Genomic DNA, 11,968 nt, shown 5'->3' with positions numbered 1-11,968 from the left:
CGTGGTTTTAAACTGGGATTAGTCAGTAATAAAGGACTCTTAAATTCTCAATAATGGAAATTTTGTATATATTTGATTTCCCAAACGTTTAGGGACTATTTTAGGTTTGATCTTGACTTATCTAAAAAGCCTCTATACTGATCAAAAAGCGACTGAAATAAGCTATTAGAATTTAAGATTATATTGAACAAATAGCTTTATAGTATTTCTATCAGTGGAAAGAGAAGCATCTTAAAGGGCATAGGAGGGGGGCTGGCTGCTCTCCGTTCCTTTTTCAACTTCCCTCTCAACATTATTTTGAATTACATTTGCCCCCACAATAATTTAGGAAAGACGAATTTTGAATAAGTAACTTTATAGCTAATGCCCGTTAAAGATTCAATTCCAATTTTACTTCGAGAAGATATTTTTTTTTAGCTAATCCATATTCATTTTTAATATAAAAACGTGAATAACAGAAGTCCATTGGACTTCCTAAAATATGTCAGATCCAAATCAGATTTTCTTATTTTAAATTTTTCAAAAGTGCTTATGTATGTGCCCTCTTTATTTTCAAGTTGGACAAAAACGGAATCATTGAAGAATATAAGGTGTAGATAGAGCGAATGTCATTTTCTGAATGAAAAAGTAATCATCCAAAAAGAAAATAATGCTTTGTGCCTTTTATAGTAATATTCGTATTATAGCTAGATAGATCAAATCGGTTGAAGTTCGGTCACGGAAATTAATGGAGGAAGGAACCGCTCCAGAAATATTTTAATTATAGTAGTCTTTAATTTCAATATTTAAATGAAACTCCAATACACCTCTACGTTCTCTTGTTTGTATATTCTCTTATTGAAACTCCTAATTAGCTCTAAAAACGTCATATTCCTTACGTTTTGGATTCAAATATTAACCCATAAATTTAGAACTACCTCTATATATAGTTGAAAAAAAAATTTCATTTGAAAGTAAGGAGGAACATCAAAACCAACCGAAATTATTACACATATTTGGGGGTCGCTCCCCCTTCAATACCACGCTCTTCACGGTATTGTTTTTCGTACTTTTAAAAAAGCTTCTTATTGATACAATGCTACTGCCCTTGTGTCGTAGGAGCAGTTCTTAAAGAATTGCTTCGAAAAGTCAAACTTTTGACCTAAAAGTCTCAGGTTCTACAGAAGTTTCACTGACTGCAAAACTCGGCAGTATTCTTTATATCAAATTGGATGAAGTTTGCTATACTGCCATCTATTATAGAAGATTTTGTTCAATCAAATTGGATAGGTAGCAAAAATAATAGCAACTTTATTTTACAAAGATTAGTATTATGACTGTTAGAAAACTAGCGAATTTCATAGAAATTAGAAAGTTATCATTCTTATATCTTTCTTAAGTAAGTGAATTTTTTAATTTTGTTAAATGTAAAAAATAAAACAACAACTTATAACCATAATTTCTGTATATTTGGCAGTCTTGTGGATCACTATACAAAATACCTGAAGTAAAGCTATAGTCAGTTGGTTGTAATTATATTTATTAAGAAATTCACTGTATGTATGTAAATAATTTGTTAAAATTTTGAAAAAGCCACTTTTGGCTTTTTTAGAAAGGGGCTTGGTTAGGAAACATATAGAGGGCTAGGTCTACTCCAGGAAGGTTGGCCTATTGCCAAGCTGCTATGCTAATCCTGTTCTGATTTCTAATTATCTGAAATTCGCCTACTCAAATGGTACTTATTGGAGTTTTGAAAAGACAATATTATAGGGTAAAATTCTAATCCATTGACTTTTTGCTATCTTGGAAAGTTGTTGGGCTAGAGAATTGAAACTTTCAGGGATGTGTCTACAGGCTAAAGTATATCCTGGGAAGTTATTTTGAGATCCCTAACTATACCCCTTCCCCCTCCTCTATATAACGCAGTTTTTTGTGCATTACAGCTTATATTTTGGTCAAATTTGATCCTATATTACTATTAAAAGTGTAAATCCTTGCTTACCTTAGAAAAATTCAACTTTTCACTGTTTTTTAAGCTACTATATTCCATAATTACTCATAATTACTTCACCTGCATTGAGAAACAATTATCACCTTTTATGGTATAGTTCAAGACTGGAATGAAGGTATTTAAACCTGTAAACTCTTATCTTTAAAGGGCTTTTGACAGGAGTAATACAGATAAGACTTTGAACTTTTAAGGGGTTTCTCACTCAAAATTATGATTCGTTTCTACAATTGGGTAAGGTTATTATGTTATATTAATTTGAAAAAATTAGAAAGATGTATTTGTAACTTACAAATGGATGATCAGATCTTAATGAAGTTTGGTATTTAGAAGGATATTGTGGGTCAAAGCTCTTATTTTAAATCCTGACCGGATCTGGTGACATTGGGGGGAAGTTTGGGGTGGGGAACCTAAAATTATGGAAAATGCTTAGATTAGAGGGGTCAGGATGAAACTTGGTGGGACAAATAAGCAGAAGTCTTACCGATCTCTCTCTCTCTGTCTCTCTCTTTTCTCTCTCTCTCTCTCTCTCTCTCTAAGTTGAAGAAACTTTTCATACTTATTTTTTCATTGTTCTTTAAAAAAATTCTAAGAAATCCTGCACCCCCTTCATGGAAATCTTTTTCCCTGTGACAAATTCCTCCATGGAAAACTCCCCCTGCATAACAACCCCATCCCCTCAACCCCTCCCCCAGCCAAAAACATCCCCCTGAAAGTGTCTATACACTTCCCAATAACCATTACTATATGTAAACACTGATCAAGGTTTTTAACTTGCAGCCACTCCCACGGGGACTGTCGGGGAGTAAGTTGTCCCCAAAGACATTTTTATTAGATTTTTCAACTATGCTGAATAAAATGGCTATCTCAGAATTTTGATCTGGATTTGAACTGGGAGAAAAATGAGCGAGGGAGGGGTCCAATTTTTTGATCACTTAAAAAGGGCACTAAAACTTTCAATTTCCATTAGGATGAGCCCTCTCACGACATTCTCAGAGCACTGGGTCGATACAATCACCCTTGGGGAAAAAACAAACAAACAAAAAAAACAACAAATAAACATGCATCAGTGATCTGTCTTGTGGCAAAAAATGCAAAATTCTACATTTTTGTTGATAGGAGCTTGAAACTTCTACTGTAGGGTCCTTTGATATGCTGAATCTGAAGGTGTGATTTTCATTAAGATTCTATGACTTTTAAGGGGTGTTTCCCCCTATTATCTAAAATAAGGCAAATTTTCTCAGGCTTGTAAGTTATGATGGTTAAGTCTAAACTTAATGAAACTTACATATTTGAAATCATCATTAAAATGCAATTCTTTTGATGTAACTATTATTATAAAATTATATTTATTAGTTTTGGTTACTATTGAGCTGGGTTGCTCCTTACTACTGTTTGTTATCACAAACTGTTTGATTCGGTTTGTTTTTTTTTCAGTTATTTATATTTAACATTTTAAATGGTACAAAACAAATAGAATTCACAAACTTTTGCGTAGTAGATTTATTTAGATTAATGTCCACCTTCTGACCAAAGTAAGTTTTTGATATATAAATTGTCTTCATTATCCTTGCATGTTCTATCTTTGTATGTTTTGTATTTTGGCCAACTTGATTAGGACCTTAAAAATTATAGCAAAGTGAAGTTTTGATGAGCTAAGTATTAATTACATAAAAAAACTAGTTTTTTTAACTGAAAGTAAGGAGCAACATTAAAACTTAACGAACAGAAATTACTCCATATATGAAATGGATTGTCCCCTCTGCAATCCCTCGCTCTTTACGCTAAAGCTTTTAATTGTTTTAAAAAGCAGAATTGTGGCAAAGAGTCAAACTTTAGTGTAAAGAGTGAGGGATTGCAGAGAGGGACAATCCATTTCATATATGGAGTAATTTCTGTTCGTTTTAAGTTTTAATGTTGCTCCTTACTTTCAGTTAAAAAAAACTTTTTTTATTTAATTTCTGAAAGTTTTTGAATCAATGCATGTTTTGATTTTAGCTCTCAGTGAATGAATAATTAAAACGAAATTTGTATATTTATTTTTTTGGCTAAATGGCTTTCTCATAACTTTGATCCAATGATTTTGAGAAAAAACGAATGGGGGAGCAGGCCTAGTTGCCCTTCAATGTTTTGGTTACTTAAAAATGCAACTAGCACTTTTAATTTCTTACAAATGTTTTCAGTAATTAGTAAATGATATTAGTAAAAATATGCATATTGTAAAGAGTGAGGTATTAGGAGGAGGTGAACCCCTCTTATGCGTAATAATTTCTGTTCGTTTTAAGTTTTAATGCTGCTCCTTTCTTTTAGTTGAAGATACTTTTTCAGATTTATTTTTTCATTGTTTTTTTTTTTTTTAATAATGCTAAAATCCATCCTCCATTCATAGAAAAAAATCAACAAATGACAAATTCCTCCATGGAAAGATCCTCCAACATATCTCCCTCTTCTCAACCCTCCCCCCAAAACCAAAAAATACCCCTGAAAACGTCTGTACACTTTCCAATAGCCATTGCTATATGTAAGCACTGGTCAAATTTTCTTCTGCCATGACAAATTCCTCCATGGAAAGTTCTCCCCGTATAGCTTTGATATTTAGAAGGATCTTGTGCTTCAGAGCTCTTATTTTAAATCCCAACCAGATCCAGTGACATTGAGGGGAGTTGGATGGGGAACCCTGAAATCTTGGAAGACGTGAAAATTGAGGTATCTTTATCTTCGAAATGGGTGGTCGGAGGCCGTGATTAAGTGAACTGATGGAACTCAAAAATCCCATTGCTTAAAAAACAGTGAAAAGTTGAATTTTTCTAAGGTAAGCAAGGATTTACACTTTTAATAGTAATATAGGATCAAATTTGACCAAAATATAAGCTGTAATGCACAAAAAAACTGCGTTATATAGAGGAGGGGGAAGGGGTAAAGTTAGGGATCTCAAAATAACTTCCCGGGATATACTTTAGCCTGTAGACACATCTCTAAAAGTTTCAATTCTCTAGCCCAACAACTTTCCAAGATAGCAAAAAGTCAATGGATTAGAATTTTACCTTTTCAGTAAAATTGTGGTTGATTGACTTCTTGCTATCTCAGAAAGGGGTTAGGTTAGGAAAATGAAACTTTCAGGGATGGGTTTACAGGCTAAAGTATGTCCTGGGAAGGTATTTTAAAGTACCCAGCTCTACTCCTTCTCCCTCAAGAGGGCCCTGAAATTTACCTACATGACAGGTCTATACCTATTGAAATTTTGAAAAAAACAACATTTTACCTTAATTTTCAGTTACTAGTTGCTTTCTCTCTGCCTTTAGTTTTTAAAATGCAATTCCTGTTATTTGAGCAGAATTTTGAGCCATATCAATGTTGCTTTTTTCAAAATTTAGGAAGTGTATTTGCATATCTTTAAAACCTTATAAAATGGAATTGAGCAAAGTTATGAGGCTGAAAACAATTTTGTTGTACTTCAATTAAGCAGAAGATCTATTTTGCAAGGTTTCACCTTTATAACACACATATTTTTAAAGGTTATCAAAGGTCAGGGCCCTCTAGAGGGAGAAGGAGTAGAGGTAGTTGCTTCAAAATACCTTCCCAGGACATACTTTAGTTGTAGCTTCATCCCTGTAAGTTTCATTTTCCTAACCTAAACCCTTTCTGAGATAGCAAGAAGTCAATTAACTAGAATTTTACCATCTTCTCTAATAGGCTAAGAAAACCAGTATCCAATTGAGCAAAATTCAGTAAAACTCAAACCCTCACATCTTGCTACCAAATAGGAATGGAGAAGAATTGCATATGGCAATGAATAGCTAACAATCTAAGCTCTGCAGTAACATGGTTGTTATTAAAATTATTTAGTATCAAACACATAAAATTATTAGTTTTTTGACTTACCTAGAAGGACCTCTTTTTAAAATACAAAATAATCCTATTTTGATGTAACTTATATATCCTCTCAGTGTTTTAGATTGATTTACATATTAACTAAAAGCTGATTGTCTTCTTATTTTAAAAATGTAATTTTTACATTTCATTTGCTTGTCAAAACAGAGACCACATATTGAATTTATGATGACAAATCACTTCCACTAGGCAGTGGGAGCAATTTGGGGAAATCACTTTTTTTGAATAGGAGGCACTAGAAAATCTCCTTTTTTCTTCTTCTTCTTTTCACCTCTCTAGTGAGAGCTGGTTAGGTCTACACCTGCATTGTGTCATATTGTTGTAAAAAGAGGTAGTCTGAAATCTCATCTCTATTTTTCTGCAATGCCAAAGAAAAGTAACCTTTCCCAAAAGAGGTCTTTTATCCTACTTCATTTAAGCAGTCTATTTTGTAAGGTTTCACTTTTATGACCAAAGATTTTAAAGGTCATCAAAGGTCAATGCCCCCTAAAGAGAGAATGAGAGAATAGATCAATCCCTGAAAATTTCATTTTCCTAACCTAACCCCTTTCTAAGGTAGCCAAAAGTAGCTTGTCTACAATTTTACTAATAATTTGGCTACTGACATAGGGACAAGATGAACCCATGGCTTGATTTTTTGTGCTCTTTCCAAATATGTCTGTTAATCATTTCCCTCACATATGCACCTCCCCCTCTCTCTGATGGTACTATATTTAGCCCTAGGATATAGGTTTGCACAAAGCTATTAATAAACACTTACATTACAAAGCACAGTAAAAATGAAATCTGGTTCTTTAAATTGGTTGGTAAAAATGTGGCTGGACAGGTCTTCTGAAGTGAACAAAATTAGAAGAATTCTAAAATTGACAACTATAGGAATATTATAAACATTGAGGAGTTCATAGCCTATTTGGTCCTTCAAATAAAGTGAACATGCCCCTAGATGCTGTTTTTTATGCCTTTTCTGAATATAGTAATCATTTCTCTTGCAAATTCAATTTTAAGCCCTTTTAGGACCCTTGAAAATAATAATTTCATTCTATATTTTTTTTTATATAAAAATGGGTTATAACATTTGTTTAAAACTTCCAATCTCATTATAAATCCATTTTGTAAAAGTTGTATAATTCTTCAACATAGATTTGTCAAGAATAAGTTGAATAAAAAAATCAAAACAAATCTATCATGTTTTCCTCTTCTTGTGTTAGGCTGCTTAAAAACTGCTAGATCTCTGGCAATACAATTGCCAAAGATCTGGTAGATGCAGCCAGGTGTCATAAAAGTGAAATATTGTACTGGCTTGTTAATAAATTGAGAGGGAATAGTCAATGTGGACTTGTCCCAGTTGAAGAAAGGAACGTGGCCACAATTTGTGATAAGGAAAAAGCTAAAGAGACATGGATAGAAGGTTTTGAGACTGTCTTCGATAAAATTACAGGAAAAGATGTAGAAAAGAATGAAAAAGATTGTGACACCTTGGAAGTGAAGGAAATTTTTTGTGACTAAGAATTAATGACACTACTGAAATGATTAAAAAATAATAAGGCCCCTGGTGCTGATAGTGTGGTAAATGAGCTTGTTAAAGATTATCTTACTGAAGATTATGAATATGATTTTTTTGACAGAGGGGAAGGATTTAGCAACTTTACGAAAACATTAAACCCCTTTATATGACAGATGATAAGAGTGGATGTCATAGTCATAGAGGCTAGTCTGGTTTTAGTAGGTAGCAAGAGAAGAACATTTTGGTTTTAGGAATGGTAGAGGGTTGGATTTAACGGTATATTGAAACCCAAGCACCTATAACAAAAAGGCGAGCATAAGCAAACTAAAAGGCAAGCATATAACATGACACTGCAATAAACACAGACGCAAGCATGCATGGCAGGATTCGTCATCCTCTTTCTTTTGTTGGGATTATAGGTTAAACCTCTTTGGTTGCTTGACATTTCTGCCAGAACACGTGGTATGTAAGGTCGGGCTCCAGTTGGTAGGTTGGATCAGACTGGGGATTGCACAGGAGGCATTGTGGCTCTGGGATCATCTGGCGGAGTGGTAAATCTCTCTGCAGGTGTAGCTGCAGGCAGAGGTGACATTGGGCATGGAATTGGGCCTGAAGGTGAGCAATGCGATGTTCCCAGCCTGGTGGCTGATGGTGGTGAAGATGTCTGTTCTGTCTGCATGTAACTTTACTAGTCTGTGTGCTCAAAATCAAGGTAAGTGGGTGTGTATTGGTTGGCCTCTCTAATATGTCGCCTGTTGCGTCTGTACGTCTTTCCATTCTCTGTTTAGATGATGTAAGACTGTGGGGTATATTCGTGTTTCTGCAAGACCACTGCTTTCTGCCACCTGGTATTTTCATCCAGTTTCACCCAGACATTTTGACCATTGAGCAGTGGTTTCAGATTTTTCGGGTTTTTATTGTATGGCTTCTCCTGTTGTTTCTGCTGTCTCTCTCTGTTTTTCTGGAATGTCAACTGTGGAACAACTTTTGATTCCAGGTGTCTGGGAAGTATTGGTAGTACAGATCGTAGTTGTTGACTCATCAGCAACTGAGCTGGGGAAGCCAGTCCATCTACCGGCGTGTTCCGGCACTCTAGCATAGCCAGATATGTGTCTGATTGGTGTTTTACAGCTTTGGCCATGATCCGTTTTGCTGTTTGTACTGACTTCTCGCTGAATCCATTATACTGGGGATACTTGGGGCTGTATGTTTTGTGGACGATACTCCCATCTATACATGAAGTCTTTGAACTCTTTCAATGAAAACTGGGGGGTCGTTGTCTGACGTAACGGTCTTCGGTATGCCGTATCTGGCAAAATGGGCTTTAAGTTTGGTAATCACTTGCTGTGATGTGCTGGTAGTGAGCTTGTCTACTTCTATGAATCTGCTGTAGTAGTCAACAGTAATTAGATATTTGATTCCCATGAATTCAAGGATGTCAGTTCCTACATGTTCAAATGGGTATGTGGGAATTGGAGAGGCTATCATGCTTTCTCTGGCTGGGTTGTGTGTCATGGAAGCACATGTATTATAGCTTCCAATCATGTTCTCAATGCCTTTGGTAATGTTAGGTCAGAATACAACCATCCTTGCTCGTTCTTTGTTTTTGACCGTGCCCAGATGTGAAGCGTGTAGTTGCTCCAGTATTTCACTTTGTAATGTGGCAGGGATTAATATTTTGTCACCCCGATAAGGCCATCTAGGTAAGTTAGCTCGTCGCGATGGTTCCAGTACTTGAGGATAGAAGTATTGCATTCGTGACGATGATCTGGCCTGCCAGTTCTGATGGTTTTGACAAGTAGCTGCAGTTCTCCGTCACTACTTCTTTGCTCTGCAATTTGCTCGATTTTGCTATCTCGAATTGGGACTGATTTAAGGAAGCTGAGTACTGCAAATTCAGAGTCGTATTGCGTGTCAGGATCTGTTTCCTGTAAGTGCAATCTCGACAGGGCATCTGCAGCTGGGATTTCTGATCCTGGGCGGTATATTAATTGTATGTCATAATTCTGGATTGCTATCATCATTCTTTGTAGTCTTGGCGGAGCATTATATATGGATTTCTTCAATATCGATTCCAATGGTTTGTGGTCACTATTTATCGCGACTGTCCTTCCATGGACGTACTGGCGGAAGTGTTTGCAGGCGTTTGTTACAGTCACCATTTCTTTCTGTATCTCTGAGTATCGCTTTTCTGCTTTGCTGAGGGACCGTGATCCAAATGCTGCTGTCTTCTCATCTATAACTAGTTGGGCTGCCAGCCCATGCTGTGAAGCATCTACTATGATTTCTACGTGCTTGTTTGTGTGGTCGAAGCACGCAAGGTTCTTGCAGATAGATGATTGGATTTGTTTTCTTGCATTTTCGTGGAGTTGGCTCTATTCGTAAATCTTGGACTTCGAAAATTCTCGCAATGGATGATTGAGGTTGGGTAGGTTCGGAATGTATCTGGCTAGATAGTTGTACATGAAGAGTAACACCTGTAGCTGGTCGTGTGATTCTGATGCTGGAATGTTGGTAATCGCCTTGGTTTTCTGTGGGTCTGCTTGGTTCCTTTGGTGGTGAGTAAGTGCCCAAAGTAGGGGATACTTCCTGCATCAAAATGCACTTTTCTTGATTAAACTTGACCCCTTTTTCTCTGGCTTGCTGCAAGACCATTCTCTGCTTAGCATCATGGTCTTCATCATCCTTTACTGTACCAGCGATGTCATCAATGATAAGACCTATATCCAAGCCTTCGAAAACTTCCTCCATTTTCCTTTGGAACTCGTCCTGTGCCGACTTGATTCCGAATGGGTATCGTTTCCATCTGTACTTGCCAAAGGATGTACTGAATGTGGCTATGAGTGATGACTCTTCATCTAATTCCATGGACCAATATCCATTTCTGGCATCTAGCTTGAAGAACCTGTTGGTTTCTGAACATTTGGATGCTACATCGTCAAACGATGGCATTGGGTAGTGAGGCTGTTTTACCCACTTATTAAGACCAAGGGGGTTTAAGCATATTCTGAGGGATCTAGCTTCTGGACCACTATTATTGAGTTTACCCATTCAGTGGGCCTTGATATTTACTCAATAATGCCCATCAACTCAAGGCAGTCCAATTCCTCCGTGAGTTTTTCTTGAAGGGTAAAGGGGACCCTTTTTGGGGGGTTGTACTGTGGGCACTGCACCTTCTTTCAAGTTGATCTTGCACTTCCCTGGAAGTTTTACTACTCCTTCAAAAACGTCTTTGTATTCCTTCAGTAAGTTGGCTGTTTCATTTCTCATCATGGGAGCTGGGCTGTCATTGGTTAAGTTGAGAATGAATTTGATCAGTTTCATGTCTTGATTTTCTTCCTGCTCAGGATAGGCTTGCGATCAGTATTCACCACATAGAATGGATGTATCTGGTTCTCGCGATTTTTGTAGCTGATTATCAACTGTATGATGCCCATGACTTCCAGTTTCTCTCCTTTGTAGCTTGTAAGCACATCTCTGGTCGGTTGAAGTTGTGGTTCGGAACCATGCCACTGTTAGTACCCATGTACTGAAGATATCCCTCCCTTTTTCTCCAACCCATATCATCAACCACTGGTTGGGAGCACATATGCTTTAGCTCCGGTGTCAATCTTAAAGACCAAGTTAAGATTCTGGTCCACAACTCAGATAATGGGATGGTCCATCCAGATGTTGTGTTTGAAGACTGTTCACAGTGTCTATCATGAATTCGCTTGCATTCTCTTCTGGCTCTTGTTGGCTGATCCCATTTATCACTTTGCTTTTGCACACTTTGGCGAAGTGGTTCAATTTGTTGCATTTTGAACAAGCTTTTCCCTTGGCTGGGCATTAGTGATTTCTTGAGTAGTTTGGTGCTCCACAGAAGTAGCAATCTTGGTTGTTTTGATTTCGCTGCAGAGCGTCTATTTCTTGTTTCATCACTGGTGATGGATGTTGTTTGGCTGCTGATATCTGTGCTTGGGTTTCCTGCACTGATTCAATGGCACGGCAAATGTCAATGGCTCTGACAAGAGTCAATGTTTTGCCCTCACTCAACAATTTTTCTTGGGTTCTGCTGTTTTTGACTCCGAAAACCAGTCTATCTCGAATCATGTTGTCGCTGCTGCTGCCAAATTCACAATCTTTCACGATCAATTTGTGTGTCAGTCAAATATTGTTCAATGTTTTCATTTCCTTGGTCTCGCTTGTGGAAGGTAAATCTTTTCACTATTGGGTTTGGGATGGGTTCAACATGGGCTCCAAATTTATCTTGTTTGTCTCTTCTGCTGTTAGTACCCATGTACTGAAGATATCTCTCCCATTTTCTTCAATCCATATCATCAAGTAAGAGCATTTGACGGCTTTAGATTTTCGTTCCAGTGGTCCTGAGAACGTTTGCTCGCGGTGTTGTCTGAACCTTTTCCAGGCTGATTTGAGGTTGGGTTATGACCGATCAATGGATGGATGCGGTGTACTGTCCATGCTTACTATATGACTCCTGACACCATGCGAAATCTTCAGTTGACTTTAATGGTATATTGACGCCCAAGCACCTATAACAAAAAGGCAAGCATAATCAAACTAAAAGGCAAGCGTAAGCAAAGCAA

The 11,968-nt window shown here is 36.9% G+C and overlaps 1 protein-coding gene across 1 annotated transcript in view; it reads left to right on the top strand.

Moving 5' to 3' along the window:
* Positions 1 to 1,438: 1,438 nt before the first annotated feature.
* Positions 1,439 to 11,968, top strand: part of LOC136029977 (ATP-citrate synthase-like) — a gene marked incomplete in the record, with an annotated part of 137,702 nt that continues 127,172 nt past the window's right edge. The window contains 1 exon segment of the mRNA XM_065708550.1: positions 1,439 to 1,497.

Source organism: Artemia franciscana, chromosome 1, assembly GCF_032884065.1.
Source record: "Artemia franciscana chromosome 1, ASM3288406v1, whole genome shotgun sequence".
NCBI lineage: Eukaryota > Metazoa > Arthropoda > Branchiopoda > Anostraca > Artemiidae > Artemia > Artemia franciscana.
This window is presented reverse-complemented; position numbering and strand designations above follow the sequence as displayed.